Below are 7,768 nucleotides of genomic sequence, written 5' to 3' on the forward strand. Positions count from 1 at the left end.
GCCGGATGAATTTTCGGTACTGGCCGAGGATCAATTTGATGATTAAAAGTGACTTTTAAATGAGAAATAATATGTGAGTAGTAGCCATGAGATAAGGTTAGTAAATGGAAAGTAAAAACCCTAGTACGTGAGTTTTAAGAAAAACGGCGCGAACCGGCGGGTCCCGCGCACTACCGATTGAACCACCACTTGATCACCACTTTCTTGCCATACAAGTTTATCATTAATGGAGCAAAATATCTTCCCCCTCTTAGCCCTCCTATTGGCCGAAAATTAGAGGTTAGAAATGCAACAAGAGAGAGAAAAATTTGTGGTCAAGATTAGTCCAAGTGTTAGCCAAACTTGTGGCTAGAATTAATCCTTAGCTTTCCAACCTTCTTATAACACAAGCTTAGCTTAATTTCCTTCATTAATTCTGCATCTTGGCCGAAATAAGAGAGAGAGAGAGAGACAAAGAGAGTTCATCTCATTCTCCTTCATTTCTTCTCCAAATCTTGAAAAGTTTCTTCTATTCGCGCAAATCTACTCCGATTAAGTTGTTATCTAGCACAAAGGCTACCTACCGGTGTAATTTTCTTGAGGAACAAAGGCCTTGAACACTTGTTTCTAGTCTCCTTGGAAAGGTATACATGCTGGAACCTTGACTCTCCGATTAAATTCACGATTAGTTGCTAAATATGTCACATATGGTTGAATTATTGAGGTATGTGGTGAAATAGAGGCTTGGGTCATGATTTTCCATTTTATTGGAATATTTTTCAGCTTTCCTATGATTTTTCTAGTGCTTAAAATTTGGGGCTTTGATGTTTAAAGTTTAATATGGGAAGTTAAGATGGTGAAGCAAGCCAAAAACAAAGAAGTTAGCAATTGATTATAAGAATTCCAGATTTCTGGAATTTCATGTTTCACTTCTGTCCGGTTTTGTAGCCTTATCTTAGAGGCCGAATTGGCCTTAGGTCAAAGAAGGAAAGTTGTAGAGAATGGTGTTTTATAGGTGCCTATAAAATTTCAGCTCAATCGGAGCAACGTAGGATGTGAAAAGTCCAAAATACCCTCACTGTTTTAAAAATTTCCCAGCAGTCCGTTTCATCAGTTAAGTCCAGTTTATCACGTTTTTTGACTAGTATTCATTCTGATTTAGCTTTTTGCCAAAACATGAAAGTTGTAGTATTCTGAATTATCTTTCAAATGCCTCTAAGAAAACCTGATTCGGACTTGTGTACTCTGAGATATGTCCATTACAGTGTAATGCATTTAAACAGCCGACGAATTGATTTCTGGTTTAGTAATTTGAGAATTTGACCAAGTTACATTAGAAACTGGACTAAGTGACCTTCATGAACATTGTAGCCCTGTGTCTTAGCTTCGAAACGGCATAAGTTGCGTCTTAATCCGATAAGCGTAGCCTCGGATAAGTTATTTCCGCTTTCATACGTCAAATCTGTCTTTTGCTAAATTGAATTTCTGCACTTGTTATTTCTGTATTTCTTATTCTTATGATATTGTGAGCCTATGGAACGGCTCTTGACTTGAATTGCTTATGTGTGATGTTGGGTTGTGGTTGAGGAAAAATAATGAAGCCAAAATGGCTGGAAAATTAGGTAAACACAAAGGGCATGCTGCCCAAATTTTCGCCCGAAAGCTAAGGTTTATTTGAACTTGTAAAATACTATGACCGTTTTTCCATCTTAAAAACATGATCCTTCTTCAATTGGAAACTCCAAATGTTTACTTACTCTTACCAAATAAAGAGGAGTAGTTTAGGATTTTCTTGAGTATTTTGTTCTCTCTTTTTCATGAATTTCATTAAGACAATTAGTCTATAATATCTACTTGAATATAAGATAAGTTTCAACCACATAAACGATTCCGAAAATGGTATTTCCTAGTCTATCTAGTTGGATTTTGATTTGTCTTTAGTTCAAGTGTTTCCATTAGAAAATTTTATAACCCTTTTGAGTTGGTTTTATGTGTGGTCTATGAAACCCTAGTTATTTTTATCCACGAGTCCAAATGTCCACGTTCCACTTTAAAGTCTTTTTATACGTTCTACTCATCATGCGACGAGTCTCTTTGATTGCACCTAATTGGTTGTGACAAATGAGTGGTAATATTCTTTTCATTTAATCTTAGGTTTTCTCGGTGACTAAAGATAATATCCGGAAGGATATTTTGCACGTTGTTGTGCGTAAATAGGTGAGTGTTCTATATACGTTTTGTTCCTATGACTATGTGGATTGTTGGATCTATGTGGTTATTTGTGACTATTTGATTACATGTTACTTGTTTTCTATGATTTTTAAAATGAACTTTTGCTAGGTGAGTGTGTACTTTATCGCACTCGACCTAAATAAATATGAAATTTTCGGTGATTAAATGTTGAAATACTAGTTGCGCATGAATGTAAGCCTTTTGGCTGAACTGGGCCCTTGCCCTTGTTACCGGTCGTCTCGAGCCAGAAGTGGACTCGGTCGAGCGATTAGGAACCTGGGTGAATTTGGTATACTCGAGTATTACCTTGTAGACCGGCCATGTCCGGGTAGGTGGAGTCCGGCCAACGTCCGGATGGGTGGAGTCCGGCCAACGTCCGGAAAGGGATGAATGAACGAACGCAGGCACGAGGGTTTTACTTCTCAAAAAGGAAATTTTCAAATAATTGGAGGAATAAAGGGAAATGTCAGGGGAACGAACGAACGAACAAAGAAGCTCCTTGGGAGCCCGTATCCTTTTAATGAATGCATTATCATTGCTTTATATTGGACATGTTTTCTGGATTAATTGTTATTACATGACTACTGTTCCTTGTTTAATTACTTGTTTATATATATAGAACCTCACTGGGCTTTTTAGCTCATACCACGTCAATTGTTTTCCTTAGCAGGGGAAGGCGAGCAAGGACGAGCGTTCGGTATAGTCTAGTTGATCTAGTTCTTTGGCCTTGTAATGGTTCTCGCCCTAGTGCTTGGCACGGGCTGGTTGTATGAGGAATGAGAACCCTTGTATATTCGATGGTTGTACTTGAATGGTAAAAACTTTGAAGACTTCTGGTGTGTAGAAGTTTCTTATCTTTTACTTGAGCATCTATTGTCTATGGATGTATATACATGATTCGAGTTCCATAGTGAGTGAGTCCTGGCGAGAGCTGGGCAGGCGATCCGCCGAACCCTTTGGTACGCCTTAGGGGGAGGTGGGGTCGTCACACGACAGGCTATTATCTGAGTTCCAGCAATTCTGTGAGATGGCACATTGGGTTGAGATGTATAAGGAAATCGCAGTTCTTCGAGACGAAATAAAATTCCAAAGAAACTAGCCGCATACTGGGAAGGGCGATGGAAGCACGAGTATTCAGAGAAAATTGAGCTCTTGCACAAGAACTTAGAGCTAAAAAGGAAATACGAAGGGATTTCCGAAGAGGCCTTAACAATGGCACAAAGCACTACTTTTATGGGAGTTCCAGAGAAAATTCAAAGGACAGAAATTATAAGGCCACAAGTGAAGACCTTCCATGCAAAAAAAAGGAGCGCATCTTTTCAGAGTCAAAGGCCAGAAAAGGGTAAGCGAGGTAGGCCATTTGCTAAGAAGGGTCGTGGAGCGGGTGGTGTGAAAATTTTGGAGACACTTAGGAAGAATACTCCAGGAGGAGACCCGAGTGAAAAAGGACCACCGAGAGGTATATCACGAAGAGCTCAAACCTCAATTCCTTTCCCATTTTGTGTCTATTGTAGAAAATCCAATCATATTTAAGTGGGTTGTTAGAAAAAGGGGGGAAGATGTCTGCGCTGTGGGAGCGCCGAGCATCGGATTGCTAATTGCCCGGTTCAATTGCGCGAAAAGAAAGAAACCCAGCAGCCAACCCAGACCGACCCTGGACCGCCAAATAGAGAAGTGACTGGAATGAAGACCCTCGTTTCTTCTGAGGATGTAGAAGGTACAGGCCATTGGTTACTTTAAATTTGATGGATCCTATTAAAAGGAAAATTTCGAGGACGAAATTTCTTAAGGGGAAGAGATTGTGAGGACTTGCAAATTCCTTATATTTTTCTTAAAAATGCCCTTTTATTTGGAAATTATTCATTTAATATGGCCCTACTATCCAATCATCCCACAATAAGTGCAAATGAACCTAGAAAGTAGGGTTTCACTTTTCGTTTTCAAGAAAGCGAATTAGGGTTTTCATGTTTTTTCGTAGTGTGTCTATTCGGTACCGAGTGAGGATCAAATTTGGTAGCTAACAGTGAATTTTGGATGAGGAAATATTATATGATTAGAAATGATAATAATAAGTTAGTGATTAGAAGGTAAAAAATAACCCTAGTATACGCGATTTAAGAAAAATCGGTTAAAACCGGCGGGTATCGATCACTACCGATTGAACCCACCACTTCCTTACCACCACATACCCTTGATATTTTTGTAAAATATCCCTCATACTCATCCATATGGCCAAAATTTGTGGCAAAAAATGCAAGGGAAAGAGAGAAAAATTTGCATGGCTTTGGTGGTGACAAGTGTCACCACCCTGACCCTATGGCTCTTTGATTAATTTTTTTTCCTTGTTCTTTTATCCTTCATTTCAACTTATTTTCCTTCATTTCTTTCTGGTTTGGTCGAGCAAGAGAGAGAGAGAGAGAGAGAGCAAGAAAGACAAACCTTCAATCCATCTTGATTTGCACCATTTTTGTGAAAGAAACAAGATTCTAAACCGATTAACTTGTGAGTTGTGAACTTGGGAAGCTAAGGGAACCAAAAATTTCAAGAGGAGGTAAAGTATTACTCTTGCAAGCCTTTTTGTTTAGGTATAAGGTCTGATCCATGGCTTTGGTTCTTTTATTTTTGTTTAAGTTGTTATATAACTCATGTTTTGGTTAGATTAGTAGCTATATAAGTGGTTGTGATGATTTTGGGGTGATGTATGTAAGCTAGGGTTTGACTGATTTCCTTCTCATACTTGTTGTATGAATGGTATATGATGTATATAAGCTTGTATAAGAGGTTGTGGTAGTGATTGAATCAAGAAAATGAAGAGATTTCCCTTGAAATCCCAAAATTCCAGATTTCTGGAAATCTAGGACTCAGTTCTGCCTGTTTTTGTTGGACTAGGTTAGAGGCCGAATCAGGCTTGGTACAAAACATGAAAGTTGTAGAGAATAATATTTTATGGTTATGTTCAAAATTTCAGTCCAATCGGAGCAACGTAGCCTGTGAAAAGACCAAAATACCCTTACTGCCCTATAATGCATCCAGTGATCCGTTTTAGACAGTTCATCCATTTGGCCGTGTCTATTCACTATGATCCGTTCTGATTTAGTCATTTTCCAAAACATGAAAGTTTTAGTACGTTGTCTTAGCTTTTCAACGCCTCTAAGAATGTCTTAAACGGACTTTGGTAGCCTGAGATATGACCATTTAAACGTAGTATAGTTAACTAGCCGGTTAGTTGGATTTTGGTTCTGTGAATTGGGAATTGTAGCCCTGTGTCTTAGCTTCAAAACGGTATAAGTTACACCTCAATCAGATAAGTGTAGCCTTGGATGTGTCCATTCCGCAAAAAACCCGTCAAATCTGTCTTTTGTTAAACTTCATTTCCGCACTTGTTGTTAGCTTGATTTTTGTTCTCGTATTGTCTTAAGCCGATTGAATGGCTATTGAAATGAATTTGGGTTGTGAGTAACTTTGGGTTTGATTGAGGAAAAGAATGAAGCCATAAATGGCTGAAAAATAGGTAAATACAAAGGGAGTGCTACCCAAATTTATGCTCAAGAACTAGGTCGATATACTTGCGATTTGAGTAAGGCTTGAGAGCAAATACCATGTGAACCATTTAGGGTATTTACGTTTTGTTTGCCACTTTGGCTCAAATAGCGATTTTAAAGTTTTACAAGTGAGTCTAAGTTTACAAATATTTTACTTAGGTCCTTTGGTTTCAATATATTCTTTTCACTACCCAAAATTATATTTATACTTTGTACTAGTACGTATTTGACTTGTCTTTGAATCACTTAAATCTTTGATGGTTGAAGCATAATGTATTCTTTTGATTCTATTAGGGTTCATTGGTGACTGACGGTATTATCCGGAAGGATATTTTGGATATTATTTTGCGTAAATAGGTGAGTGTTCATTGTTTGTTATATCTTCCTTGACTTCATGACTTGTTGTTATTGTTTGATAATGTGTTAAATGTTTCCAATGATTTCCAAAATGAATTTTCTAGGCGAGCGTGTACTTTATCGCGCTCGACCTAAATGAATCGTGAAATTTTCAATGATTTAATGATTAATACTTTAGTTGCGCATGATGTAAGCCTTTTGACTGAATTGGGCCCTGCCCTTCGTTACCGATCGACTCGAGCCAGAAGCGGACTCGATCGGGCGATATGGTGACCCTGGGTGTGAACGTCGGTATACTCGAGTATTACCTTGTAAGTTGGTGGAGCCTGGCCAACGTCCAGGAGGGGGTGAATGAAACGAAAGAACGAACAAGGGTTTTAATTACAAAATGCATTTATCAAAAGAATGGAGGAATAAGGGGAAATGTCAGGAGAATGAACGAACGAACGAATTTATGGCTCCTTGTGAGCCTGTATCCTTTTAATGTATGTGTTAATATCGTTTTCCATGGTAAATGTTTCTTGAATTATTGATGCTCTATGTTTAATATATTGGATTGATTATTTGATTATGTGTTCGGAACCTCACTGAGCTTTTATCTCATCCCTTTAGTTTTGTTTTCCTTAACAGGGGAAGGCACGCAAGGATGAGAGCTTGGTATAGACTAGCTTGGTCTAGCTCTTTGTTTTTGTAATGGTTCTCGCCCTAGTGCTTGGCACGGGCTGGTTGTATGGTGAAGTGAGAACCTTTGTACATTTGATGGTTGTACTTCCTTTTGAGATAGCAATGTATATATAAGTTTCACTTAAGTTTTGGATTGTTGTATGTTATTCCTTTGGTTGTATTCCGGATTTGATTAAGGAACGACTGAGTCCCGGCGAGAGTTAGGCAGGCGGTCCGCCGAACCCTTTGGTTCGCCTTAGGGGGAGGTGGGGCTCTTCACAGTTCATTTAAGATTTGCATTGAACAGCCCAAATTTGGTAATAGCACAAATGTGCACGTAAATGGAATCTCAAATCGCAAGGAGGATAAATACCAATATCATTCTTTGATTGGATCTGGCATGTTGATTTGCACAATCATCAACATGGTCGGACAAACTATTGACTTCCTTTACATATATCCAATCCTATTGTCCGTCCTACTTGTAAGATTTCCTTATGTCAAGTTTTCCCTTATTAAGTCAAGTTTGAGTTAAATATGAAAGTCAATCTTACACTAAATCTAATTATTGTTTGACTTGCTCACTTTATTGAATGGAGTTCCGTTCAAACAATGAATAGCTCACTTTGTTTTTTTAAGGATAAAAAACAAAAAAGTCCCTGTGGTATACCTAAGATACAGAAAAGCCTTCTGTGATTTCAAAACTTACAACATGACATCCCATACTTTGAACCAAATTGTAAAGGTGATGGAATCTGTTAAACTTAACAAAAATGGACGAAATGACTAAAATGCCCTCATATAATTAATCAAAAGATAGCTCAAAAAATTATTTGTTTTATTCTTTGGATAGAGAGAATTGAGGGAAACGGTAGAACATGTATATTTGTTAAAAATTAGGTGTACATTTTTTTTAGATTCTAATAAATCATTTCCGTTAAGTTTAATAGATTCCGTCACCTTTACAATTTAGTTCAAAGTATTAGGTGTCATGT

This window comes from Coffea arabica, chromosome 10c, assembly GCF_036785885.1.
Source record: "Coffea arabica cultivar ET-39 chromosome 10c, Coffea Arabica ET-39 HiFi, whole genome shotgun sequence".
In the NCBI taxonomy this organism is placed as follows: domain Eukaryota; kingdom Viridiplantae; phylum Streptophyta; class Magnoliopsida; order Gentianales; family Rubiaceae; genus Coffea; species Coffea arabica.